Here is a 13,695-nt window from a genome sequence, read left to right as displayed (position 1 = left end):
AATAGACTTTAGGCATCCCTCCAGACGCTTACCTGTCGGTTCCTACAGTGAGGGGACAGTGGTGAGAGGCAGAGTGGACAACACCCGATGGGTGACACATGAGTTCACTAGCAGTGAATTACCTACTCATTATATAACTCTGCAGGGGGAGGATATTGAGCTAATGCCCGTTGTACACAGGGGGAATGTCTTCCCTGGATTAGACCAGGAGTCTTGTCTGATGTGCACTTAATGGTCAGATTGTGGTAACAGAGTTTTAATTACCCTCTGACGTGTGAACATATCAGTTTGCTTAACCACAGTAGGGGAATCCTCTTATCATCAGTGATTTGTAGGATTTGTTACCCAGTAACCACAAGGGCAGTGGTATCATTTAGCAATGGAAAATCCTTGTCAGGAACTCCTAATATAGGGACTGACAGGACAGCATGATCCCCCTCTCTTCAGATACAATATCAGAGAGATGATTGGATAGGGAGGAAGAAGCAGCCCGCTCAGATGACCCAGAGACTCGAGAGTGACCTGGAATAGGGTTTTGCCTGACCAGGGAATGAGTCATACGTTACAATCCGTGAGGCTAAATTTTCCCGCCCAAAGCAGAGTAACCATTGGGACATCAGAGACTGTAATGTTACAGGTGGTCCCATAGGGGGCATAAAGCGTTCAACTAGAGAACCCAGTAGGTTTGAGAACGCAGCTCAGGTTGGCTCCTGATTGATTACAGGAGCTATGGACTGACTGGGAGATGTATGAGACATACAGTAGCACACAGACCATCACACAAAACTTCCCCCTCAGGTAAATCCGTTGCGCATGCTCTGCAGGATGCAGGAGCGTGGCCAGATTTACTGACCTACATGGTAAACATTATACACAAATGCAACAGAGAGCGGTTTACAGAGGGCAGTACGGATGGTGTAATGGTTAGCATTACTGCCTCACAGCACTGAGGTCATGGGTTCGATTCCCATCATGGCCCTAACTGTGCGGAGTTTGTATATTCTCCCTGTACTTGCGTTGGTTTCCTCCGGGTACTCCGGTTTCCTCCCACAATCCAAAAATATACTGGCAGGTTAATTGGCTCCCAACAAATATTAACCCTAGTGTGAATGTGTCTCTGTGTACATGTGTTAGGAATATAGACTGTAAGCTCCACTGGGGCAGGGACTGATGTGAATGGGCAAATATTCTCTGTAAAGCACTGCGGAATATGTGTGCGCTATATAAATAACTGTTAATAAATAAATAAATAAATAGTACGATGAAGCCAGGCAGAGTACAATACCTGTGAATAAATCCATTAGCATGTGACAGTACACAACACCTGCGAATAAATCCGGTATTATGTGACTGAGTACACAGTAGAATACATGTAATAGGTAAATACTGTGACGCACTATATATGGACCCAGATGCACCTAGTCCCCAGGGTACAGTATACAGTGATAGATATATCTGGAATACACCGCAGTGAAATCACATAGCAGATACAGGCACACACAGTCACGTTTGCAATGCAGATAATTAATTTCATGACAATAAAATTACATTGGATTATTATATGAACATACATACATATATATATATATATATATTTATTTATTTTATATTTTTTTTTCAGAAAATGGAGTAAATATTAGCGCCTACTAGTGTCTATTATAAAATTCAGTGAAGATACCCTGTGAATTCGGGTGTAATAATATTTAGAAATGGGTAGCAACTTAAAAAAATCTTCAGGCTGATGACTCTTAAATGCAGGACATGTAAAAAGAGAGATAAAAGCGACATAGGGGTATATTTACTAAGGTCCCGATTTTGACCGAGATGGTGTTTTTTCTTTAAAGTGTCATCTCGGGAATTTACTAAACTGAAATCACGGCAGTGATGAGGGCATTCGTATTTTTTTGGAAGTCCAAGGAAAAAAATCCGAATGAATACACCATCGGTCAAATACGGCTGGAATTTGGTAAAAATCGGTCATTTACTAAAAAGTGCAATTCACAAACACTGCCGACAATAGTCAAACACTGCCGTGAAAAAATACAAATCGTGAAAAAGTGCTAAAATAAAACAGACCTGCTTTTTTTTACCGTGTTCTGATAGGCATGCACGGATCCATGAGATCCGTGCATGTTTATCAGTGGGAAGGGGTGGGAAAGTGTTAAATTTGCTAAAAAAAAAATGCGTAGGGTCCCCCCTCCTAAGCAAAATCAGCCTCGGGCTCTTTGAGCCGGTCCTGGTTGAAAAAATATGGGGACAAAATTGACCGGGGTTCCCCCATATTTAATCAACCAGCACCGGGCTCTGCGCCTGGTCCTGGTTCCAAAAATACGGGGGACAAAAAGCGTAGGGGTCCCCCGTATTTCTGAAACCAGCACCGGGCTCCACTAGCCAGATACATAATGCCACAGCCGGGGGACACTTTTATATTGGTCCCTGCGGCCCTGGCATTACATACCCAACTAGTCACCCCTGGCCGGGGTACCCTGGAGGAGTGGGGACCCCTTCAATCAAGGGGTCCCCCCCCTCCAGCCACCCAAAGGCCAGGGGTGAAGCCCGAGGCTGTCCCCCCCCATCCAAGGGCGGCGGATGGGGGGCTGATAGCCTTTTTGTCAAAATTTGGATATTGTTTTTAGTAGCAGTACTACAAGTCCCAGCAAGCCTCCCCCGCAAGCTGGTACTTGGAGAACCACAAGTACCAGCATGCGGTGGAAAACCGGGCCCGCTGGTACCTGTAGTACTACTACTAAAAAAATACCCCAATAAAAACAGAAGACACACACCTTGAAAGTAAAAGTTTAATTCATACATCCACACCTCCAAACATACATACTTACCTATGTTCACACGAGGGTCGGTCCTCTTCTCCATGTAGAATCCATGGGGTACCTGTTGGAAAAATTATACTCACATAATCCAGTGTAGTTCGGTCCTCTTCTGTTCTATTTGTAATCCACGTACTTTGCAAAATAAAACGGATACACGACCACGCACTGAAAGGGGCCCCATGTTTTCACATGGGACCCCTTTCCCCGACTGCCAGGAACCCCCCCTGACTTCTGTCTAAGAGGGTTCCTTCAGCCAATCAGGGAGCGCCACGTTGTGGCACCCTCCTGATTGGCTGTGTGCTCCTGTAGTGTATGACCGAAAGTAACCTCACCGCTGACCACAAAGTTCCCACCATTGGTTACAATGGAGCGCATAGGCGCTACATTGTATCACTGCCGTGTGCTACCTGACATACACTACAGGAGCACACAGCCAATCAGGAGGGTGCCACAACGTGGCGCTCCCTGATTGGCTGAAGGAACCCTCTTAGACAGAAGTCAGGGGGGGGGGGGGTTCCTGGCAGTCGGGGAAAGGGGTCCCATGTGAAAACATTGGGCCCCTTTCAGTGCGTGGTCGTGTATCCGTTTTTTTTATTTTGCAAAGTACGTGGATTACAAATAGAACAGAAGAGGACCGAACTACACTGGATTATGTGAGTATAATTTTTCCAACAGGTACCCCATGGATTCTACATGGAGAAGAACACCGACCCTCGTGTGAACATAGGTAAGTATGTATGTTTGGAGGTGTGGATGTATGAATTAAACTTTTACTTTCAAGGTGTGTGTCTTCTGTTTTTATTGGGGTATTTTTTTAGTAGTAGTACTACTACAGGTACCAGCGGGCCCGGTTTTCCACCGCATGCTGGTACTTGTGGTTCTCCAAGTACCAGCTTGCGGGGGAGGCTTGCTGGGACTTGTAGTACTGTTACTAAAAACAATATTCAAATTTTGACAAAAAGGCTATCAGCCCCCCATCCGCCGCCCTTGGATGGGGGGGACAGCCTCGGGCTTCACCCCTGGCCCTTGGGTGGCTGGAGGGGGGGGACCCCTTGATTGAAGGGGTCCCCACTCCTCCAGGGTACCCTGGCCAGGGGTGACTAGTTGGGTATGTAATGCCAGGGCCGCAGGGACCAATATAAAAGTGTCCCCCGGCTGTGGCATTATGTATCTGGCTAGTGGAGCCCGGTGCTGGTTTCAGAAATACGGGGGACCCCTACGCTTTTTGTCCCCCGTATTTTTGGAACCAGGACCAGGCGCAGAGCCCGGTGCTGGTTGATTAAATATGGGGGAACCCCGGTCACTTTTTCCCCCATATTTTTTCAACCAGGACCGGCTCAAAGAGCCCGAGGCTGGTTTTGCTTAGGAGGGGGGACCCCACGCATTTTTATTTTTTTATTTTAACAATGTATTATTTTTTACGAAAGGTGCACAATGAAGCCCAGCACGGATCTCACAGATCCGGCCGAGATTCATTGTGTTAAAGTCGGCAGTGTTTTACAATTCACTCACGTAAAACACTGCCAAAAAATACGAATGACATCGACATCGGTAAATACGAAAATGCAGAATACGACAGCTTAGTAAATTAGTCATAATAAATTCAAAAAGTTGCAATTTTACACTTTCGATGTCATTCGTGATTGAACTTTAACCTCATTCGGAAAAATACGATTTTTAGTAAATATACCCCATAGTGTGTACTGTTTTAAAAGTATTTTTACAAAAGCTCAAAAATTAGGAATGCTGCTAGTTCCAATAATCATTTGGAGAGCAAGGTAAAATAAAAACAGTAACAATTTAATAGGCACAGTCCTGCCACAAATTCAGGTAACAAACGTACAAGATTAAAAAATATAAACAGCTTATCTGTCCGCTTATGGGAAGTCCAAGGGGTGAGCATCAAGTCCCTGTACCAAGGCGTTTCGTCCTACAGTGAGGACTTCATCAAGGGGATATATATATATCTAAAAAACAACGCGCGGTCTGAGACCTTATGTATATATCAGAATACTCGTACAATGGGGGTAATTCTGAGTTGATCGCAGCAGGAACTTTGTTAGCAGTTGGGCAAAACCATGTGCACTGCAGGGGAGGCAGATATAACATGTGCAGAGAGAGTTAGATTTGGGTGGGTTATTTTATTTCTGTGCAGGGTAAATACTGGCTGCTTTATTTTTACACTGCAGTTTAGATTTCAGATTGAACACACCACACCCAAATCTAACTCTCTCTGCACATGTTATATCTGCCCCCCCTGCAGTGCACATGGGCCCTCATTCCGAGTTGTTCGCTCGTTCTTTTTCATCGCATCGCAGTGAAAATCCGCTTAGTACGCATGCGCAAAGTTCGCACTGCGACTGCGCCAAGTAACTTTACTATGAAGAAAGTATTTTTACTCACGGCTTTTTCTTCGCTCCGGCGATCGTAATGTGATTGACAGGAAATGGGTGTTACTGGGCGGAAACACGGCGTTTCAGGGGCGTGTGGCTGAAAACGCTACCGTTTCCGGAAAAAACGCAGGAGTGGCCGGAGAAACGGTGGGAGTGCCTGGGCGAACGCTGGGTGTGTTTGTGACGTCAACCAGGAACGACAAGCACTGAAATGATCGCACAGGCAGAGTAAGTCTGGAGCTACTCTGAAACTGCTAAGTAGTTAGTAATCGCAATATTGCGAATACATCAGTCGCAATTTTAAGAAGCTAAGATTCACTCCCAGTAGGCGGCGGCTTAGCGTGTGTAACTCTGCTAAATTCGCCTTGCGACCGATCAACTCGGAATGAGGGCCATGGTTTTGCCCAACTGCTAACAAAGTTCCTGCTGCGATCAACTCAGAATTACCCCCAATATACTCTGGCACAGGTACACTTGTTCTTAACTAACGCTGTCTTATTATCGACATGTAGAATAATTAAGTGCCTATAAAACCACGGCGCTGTGGACAGCTCATAGAGCACTACTATATCCCTTTGCCCTATGGGTCTAATTCCACTGGCCCTAGTCTCTGTTACCCCTGTTCTCCTTTAGTATCTGGTTCTAATACATCTGAGGTCTGTTTACCACTGTATACTCAATATTAATTACTGGTCTCATGTTAATATTGACCCATGCATTAACATGCTGATACTCAAATTTTTCAGTTTATCCCGTCCCCCCCTTTCCTGTTCCCACCTTCCCTACCCATTCTCCTTTTATAGTTTTCCTTTTCTCTTAAAATTGTTAATATTTAATATTTTTATGATATATATGGATTTGGAGTAATCAGTGCATACACTACTGACTTTTCTAACAGTATCTACAATATTAATATTGGAATTCTCCTCATGCCATGTTCTGTGATACATTGCACTCACATTATGCCGATCCATATACTGTTATATGAAAATGTTTGTTCTCCTTTTTACAAACGCAATAAAAATTGTTTGAAAAAAAAAAACCCATGGTGCTGGTGAACAGACGGGTTTACAAAGGAGACCTTGCCATGCAGTCCCGGAGACCAGTTGCATCTATTTTAGAAATTGCCACCCAGCATCTCAGTCAGGGAGTAAGGGAGAGTGTGCGGCAGCTCCAGGGCGGGAACACCAGCAGTAGATGGCGCCCGGAGCTGGGCAAAGGGCTACAGGTCAAGTGCCTTTTCCCCCTATGCTGGTCTTCACCACCGGGTGCTATGGAGCCTTATTAAAGTGGATATTTTACTATCCGACCTGTGCTCTCATGCCCTGGTGGTCCACGTCAGCGTCGCAGTTCGTCTCCTTAAACCACGACCGGAACGCGATTTTATGGCGGGTCCCGCCTGGGGGACCCTTACTTCCTCTCTTAGTAGCAGCCACGCGAACCAGGAGAGCGTCTGCGGTGGTGTGCCTAGGAACCGGAGCTTCTCCGCCGCAAGTACCCGAGAACAGAGCCAGCTGGAGTATGCAACGTCGCTGAGGAGGTGATGGAGCCGCAGCACAGTATGTCACACTGACATATGAAGTGCTGCAGCCCTTGAAGTCTTCTAAAAAGCTTTTTCAGGGCTGCCTAGCGCAGGTTCCCTGTTAAGTGACCTGCTTCATGCAGGCACCAACTCTTAAACTGAGCTCACAGTTCCTGGAGGCGGGGTTATAGAGGAGGCCCCGCAATGCATTCAGGGACAGTCTAAAGCTTTAGCCTGTTGGTACCTCTGGATCAAGATCCATCTCTACACTCATGTGGAACACAGTGTACCCCGCTGCAGAAATGGGTATTTCGTATTTGATGGCCCTATGTATTTTTTCAACCATACTTTGTAACAATTACCCCATTCACACCAAACCCAGGTCCAGGCTTGGTGTCAAAGGGTCTGCTCTGGTTGTGCTATCCAGGAATCTGACCCTGGTCGCTACCATTATCGAACACGGCACCAAACACTGGCTGCCTGCAGTGTGAACCGGGTTATGCGAGAGCCAGTTCATCAGCATTTGGAAATGATGTCATTTTCAAGAGCCGGCAAAGGGAAGACCATGTTCAGTAATCTAAGTCGGACCCGAGATTTTTTTGTGAAAGGGTACATGAAAATACCCTAAAGTGTTGTTGTTTTTTTAACAAATACTTTCCCATGGGCAAGTGGGTGAAAAACTAAAAAAGCACTCTACAAAGCTTTGTGCCTTTTCAGGCAGGTTTATACACTATGCAGGCATGGGGGAAACAAATCACGTCGGAGTGGGGGTAGTGTACAGTGAAATGCTTACTGGCTACCATAGGGATTTTTATATATTATATTCATCATAAGGACATAATAAGGACTTAAAATGATTCAAACTATTTATAAAGCTGGCTCTGGGGAAGAGGCGGCAACAAATGGACGATCGGAAGATTTGCGCTCAATGGGGGGTAATTCCAAGTTGATCGCAGCAGGACATTTTTTAGCAGTTGGGCAAAACCATGTGCACTGCAGGGGGAGCAGATATAACATTTGCAGAGAGAGTTAGATTTGGGTGGGTTATTTTGTGTCTGTGCAGGGTAAATACTGGCTGCTTTATTTTTACACTGCAATTTAGATTGCAGATTGAATTCATCCCACCCAAATCTATCCCTCTCTGCACATGTTATATCTGCCCCCCCCCTGCAGTGCACATGGTTTTGCCCAACTGCTAAAAAATGTCCTGCTGCGATCAACTTGGAATTACCCCCAATGTAATTATTGATAAAGGGGCCAATTCAGTAAGGTTAGCGGATGCTGCTAATCAGCAGAATTTGCTAACCATTAGCACGCATGCTGGGGGCCACCCAGCACTGGGCAAGGCCGTCCAGCATGCTGACCGGCGCCTCCCCCCCACCCCTGCTTCAAGCAGCAATTGCGAACAGCACGCATTTTTCTGCTTGTTAGCAGAAATTAAGGATGACTCCTGCCGGCGCAGCTTAGCTGTGGTCGCAGGAGTCCCAGCGCCGTTTTTCTTATCACAGCGGCTGCATGTGACGTCACGCAGCCGCACCCCCGACACGCCCCCGTTCGCGCGTACCAGCCCACCGTTTGGGCTGGCACGCCCCCGCAACGCTGATTGACAGGCAGAGGCGAATGTCATTTCTGCAGCCCCCCGCAGAAATTGCGGGCACATGCGCAGTAGGGCCCGCTGCGCATGCGCCCGCGGCCCCTCAGCAAAAAATCTGTACGAATCGCTACTTGCGATTCATACTGAATTTGCCCCAAAATGTGAAATAGCACTTGTTGATAAGGAAGGAATTTCATTCTCCAGCTGGAATTCCATTTATGTCCTGTGTTACAAAGGATTATGTTACCTGCATTGTTCAGCGTTATTCTCTCCTCTTGACCCCTCAGGTGCAGCAGGTTTGATTTAAAGAAGGTTGAAGTACAGGAAACTTAATAAGACTGCAGTATATAGTTTCATAAACAGAAAGGACCTTAATCTGCTCACCTGGCTACTGTAATAATTCCTAAGAAAATAATACTTTTCCTCATAGGATTAAAAATGTTAATATAACAAAGGTTTATCTTCACTTCACTTTGTTTGTTTGGTTTTTTTTTTTAAATAAGGGTCTCATTTAGAAACAGAGTTCATTTAAAGGTATACATGCATATGTTCCCGGAATTTCCAAGAAAGTTCCAAGTCTCCCACATCCTGGTGCTTTCTGGGTAATGTAGGTGAAGCACAGGGAATAATAACAAAATTCACTATGTAGGGTTGAAAATAGCTGCAAAACATTACAGGGACGAAGCGATGATGACGCAATTTGCCACACCATGCCCCCAAGCTGCCCACCTGGATGGAGAATCTTCCGGAGAGAGAGTCTTGCCAATGTCGGCAAGTATGGCTAAAGAGGTGATACAGAGTTAAACGCAACTCAGTTTTACGTGTTTGTGCACTGAGCATTCTCCAGTGCCGATCATATAAAGATGGAGAGGTGTACGCAACTAACTTGCATCTCCACTTTTTGCCTCAAAGACATAACTGTGTTATAATGAAACAATTGCAAGCAGGTTGAGTTCATAGAGGGCACGTGAGAAGTCTTAAAGTTATGGAATGCACTATCTCCAGGAATGCTTCTTTACTGAAGCATTCTCCTTTACTAAGATGGCCACCGTTTGGTCTTCTGTGCAGGTGCAGCGCCATCTTGTCACTGTGCTGCAGTGGGACACGGATACGTTCCACTTAGCTCAAAGGACCCTGCGAGTATCCTGCATCCCAAGCGCTGTATTGCTGCAATGCTGCCCTCATACATTCACCAGCTGGTTCTCTGGTTCTATGCTCCATCTAGAATATTTAAGTGTATCACTGAAGTGCGAGAGGGTATGGAAAGTTACAGTTAGCCCAGGTGACAGTCCAAACCCATATGATATAACAAAAGCCATGGGAACAATAGGCTTAAGTGTTGAACAGCACATTTATTCTAGTATACATGAGAAAATGTTAGCTAAAGACATGTGGACAGCCCTGTAATCAGCATATGAGGATAAGAACCTGATGAAAAGAATTAATCTGAGGTGTATACCTGTAATACCAAGTTATATGAATGCACAAGTATGAGCTTCACACGGGACCCTCCTCTCTTAACATACTCCAGATCAGTGGTGTCACGCGGGGGGTGCGGCCCACATCCGAATGTGAAGCCTAGAAGGGGGTGACACCAATCTGTGGACTACTCCGCAGTGACAGAAGCCAGGTGCTGCAGTGGGAAATTCTTCTACAGCACCTGGCTCCTGTCATAGCAGAAGAGCCAACAGTCTCCGGGGGCAGCCCAGTACAGCCCTGCATCTCCAGAGATGCTGGGAACGCCTCCGGAGTGACGATCTGCAAGGCTACGCCCCCTTTTGTGGCCCACCCTTTTTTGCCATGAGCATATCAAGGGTGCGCACCGGGTGTCACCTCTGCTCCAGATTTATTATTTACAACAAGTTATTTATATAGCGCATACATATTCCGCAGCACTTTACAGAGAATACTATGGCCGTTCACAACAGTCCCTGCCCTAGTGGAGCTTACAATCTATGGGGGTGATTCCGAGTTGTTCGCTCGCTAGCTGCGTTTAGCAGCATTGCACACGCTAAGCCGCCGCCCTCTGGGAGTGTATCTTAGTTTAGCAGAATTGCGAACGAAAGATTAGCAGAATTGCGAATAGAAATTTCTTAGCAGTTTCTGATTAGCTCCAGACCTACTCAGAAATAGCGATCAGTTCAGTCAGTTTCGTTCCTGGTTTGACGTCACACACACGCCCAGCGTCCGGCCAGCCACTCCCCCGTTTCTCCAGACACTCCCGCGTTTTTCCCTGAAACGCCTGCGTTTTTCCGCACACTCCCGGAAAACGGCCAGTTTCCGCCCAGAAACACCCACTTCCTGTCAATCACACTAAGATCAGCAGAACGATGAAAAAACTTTGTTACGCCGTGAGTAAAATATCAAACTTTTGTGCTAATTTACTTGGTGCAGGCGCCCTGCGTACATTGCGCATGCGCAGTTTGCGACTAATCGCTCCGTAGCGAAAAAAAATAATGAGCAAACTACTCGGAATGACCCCCTATATTCCCTATCACATATCACACATTGATGCTATGGTTAATTTTCTTGGGAGCCAATTAACCTACCAGTATATTTTTGGAGTATGGGAGGAAACCGGAGTACCCGGAGGAAACCAACGCAAGCACAGGGAGAGTATACAAACTCCGCACAGTTAGGGCCATGGTGGGAATCGAACCCATGACCTCAGTGCTGTGAGGCAGCAATACATACACTACCACAACATGTCAGATGGCCATGTCGCGGGCGATCACCCCCGGCAGCCTCCCGGGGGGGCAGTATCGCCCACGATACATCGTATGCTGTCCTTTTGCATACGATGTATCTTGGGCGATCCTGGGTGATCCCAGCCACACCTGCGGGGTCGGACCAGATTGATTGTGCAGCACATTCAATCTGGAGGATTCGATCCGATGCTCACGGGAACGCGCATCGGATCGGAAACGCCTCCAAAATGCCCGATTTCAGCCGATATATCAGGCCGAATGCCCGAAATCGGATGAAATTGGGCATTATCGCTCTAGTGTATGGGGCCCTTAACTCTTTTCCATGAATAATGTATGTGAATAAATTTGCACTGCAGTTACGCTGTTACTCAGCCTGGTCTATATATACTAGATTTTGCAAACCATCATGAAAGGTACACTTTAACATTGCACTACTAAAACTTACCTACTACAGGTGAACTACTAAAGCTGAACCTTAAACTCACCTGATATTTTACCTGTTGAGTTTAAAAGAGCCAATACAGTAGGTAGGTTGTTTTTTTTAATGTATTGTAGCCACTAGCCGGCAGAACCATTGTTACAGCTCAACCTTCCATATAAAGCTCTGACTGATGGATCTGTCATCTTCTTCCTGGAGATTAGTGAAACGACATCAGTGATATAACAAGTAATGGGATCCAAGAGGCTCATTTATCACTTACAATCTACCTGTATATAGTGATGAAGGTGCCCCAGCTTGCAATCTAATTTTGCCGATGCTGAATTGCAGCAATACAATCACACTGTACTCATGGGTAATGGGTTTGAGATTGTCTTCTGCACTGCATCAATGTGGCTTTCCACCGCTGTCGGCTCTCGTCTCCTGTTATGGAATTTGCAGTTTTACTTCAAAGCCTATTTGTCCCACATCTGAGCTATCTGTGGCTCTCTAGTGGATGGGGAACCTATATTTGGCAAAGCTTTCTGGGAGCTGCGGTTGTGCTACTGTACAAATTGGCTCATGTTTGTTGTCATATACAGTACCTATAATTCCTTTGTTTTTGTTTTTATATTCTGGTATTGCCAATACGGTATTGGCAAAAAAAAAAAAAAAAACTCATTATTTATAGCGATCAATGATCTTTGTTATAAATTACACTTAGTGGCTGATATAGAGTTATAGGCCCTACACACATGCCGATTTTTTGAAAGATATGAACGATCTCGTTCATAAATGAACGAGAACTCGTTCATATCTTTCAGTGTGGAGGCTCCAGCGATGAACGATGCGCGGCCCCGCGCTCGTTCATCGCTGGTCCCCCGTCGGCTGTGCATGCAGGCCAATATGGACGATCTCGTCCATATTTGCCGGTACTTCAATGGAGCCGCGTGACGGGGGGAGTGAAGAAACTTCACTCCCCCCGTCACTGCCCCCCCGCCGCCGGGTCGCTCGTCGGCCGTATCCGCCATCGGGCAGCTCGGCGGCGGGTCGGCCAGTGTGTAGGGCCCCTTAGGATTCGCCATATGGCGTAGTGTCTTCCGCAAACACAGAACAGTGTGCACATGCATGGGTGCTCATGCAGATTTGCATGATGTTACCACTTAGGCCTGTCTGGGATTGGACAGGTGATACGTAGGTGTAATAACATAGACCAAATACAGTAATATTATGTTTGCACAACTGCGAACACATGCAGACTGGGGAGAAAGATGGATTTAAGCCTGGAAGAGACGTATTATTCAGGGATGTGAGCTGAGGTAAATAGCTCAGGAGGCACTGGCTAGTACCAAAGCCAGATTTACGCACAATGGGGGTAATTCCAAGTTGATCGCAGCAGGAATTTTGGGGTTAATTCCAAGTTGATCGCAGCAGGAATTTTTATAGCAGTTGGGCAAAACCATGTGCACTGCAGGGGAGGCAGATATAACATGTGCAGAGAGAGTAAGATTTGGGTGGGTTATTTTATTTCTGTGCAGGGTAAATACTGGCTGCTTTTTTTTTACAGTGCAAATTAGATTGCAGATTGAACACACCACACCCAAATCTAACTCTCTCTGCACATGTTATATCTGCCTCCCCTGCAGTGCACATGGTTTTGCCCAACTGCTAACAAAATTCCTGCTGCGATCAACTTGGAATTACCCCCAATATAAAAGCCAAAAGGTGCATATGGGCATTATACACAAATGCAGCAGTATATACATGTGGGCATTATACACAGGTGCAACAGTATATACATGTGGGCATTACACACAGGTGCAGCAGTATATACTGCTGGAAATTTGGTGAGAGTTGATCAGAGATGTGCGGAAAAGATAAGCACGGGAGGCACTGCCTCACCTGCTATAGACATTTCACGTTAGAGTTTTGACTATAAAAATGATTTGAATAATACAAAAAAGATATTTCTAATATATTCTTTGTATTTTTCATTTACCTTGTAAAGTCAAAACTCTGACTGATACTTTAGTATGACAGGAAAGGCTCTGCCTCACCTCCCCGCACGCCACTGGTATTATTTGCCGGTACTGAAGGATACATGCAAATAACTGATTGGTGATGACAGTTGCTGGATATAGTGAACGGCTTGTAATTGGCTGCCTGTGAACACTCCACTGACACTGATTGGTCCTTCTTTGCTTCAACATTATTCCCTGTGCAGTGTTGCTT

At 45.8% G+C, this 13,695-nt stretch overlaps 1 protein-coding gene across 1 annotated transcript in view; it reads left to right on the top strand.

Moving 5' to 3' along the window:
- The window catches only part of ADAMTS9 (ADAM metallopeptidase with thrombospondin type 1 motif 9), a 366,262-nt gene that overhangs the window by 134,198 nt on the left and 218,369 nt on the right, over positions 1–13,695 (top strand). The gene's annotated exons all lie outside the window — the stretch shown is intronic.

Source organism: Pseudophryne corroboree, chromosome 9 (genome assembly GCF_028390025.1).
Source record: "Pseudophryne corroboree isolate aPseCor3 chromosome 9, aPseCor3.hap2, whole genome shotgun sequence".
Taxonomy (NCBI): Eukaryota; Metazoa; Chordata; class Amphibia; order Anura; family Myobatrachidae; genus Pseudophryne; species Pseudophryne corroboree.
The sequence above is the reverse complement of the archived record's forward strand: the minus strand, read 5'-3'. Positions and strand labels throughout refer to the sequence as shown.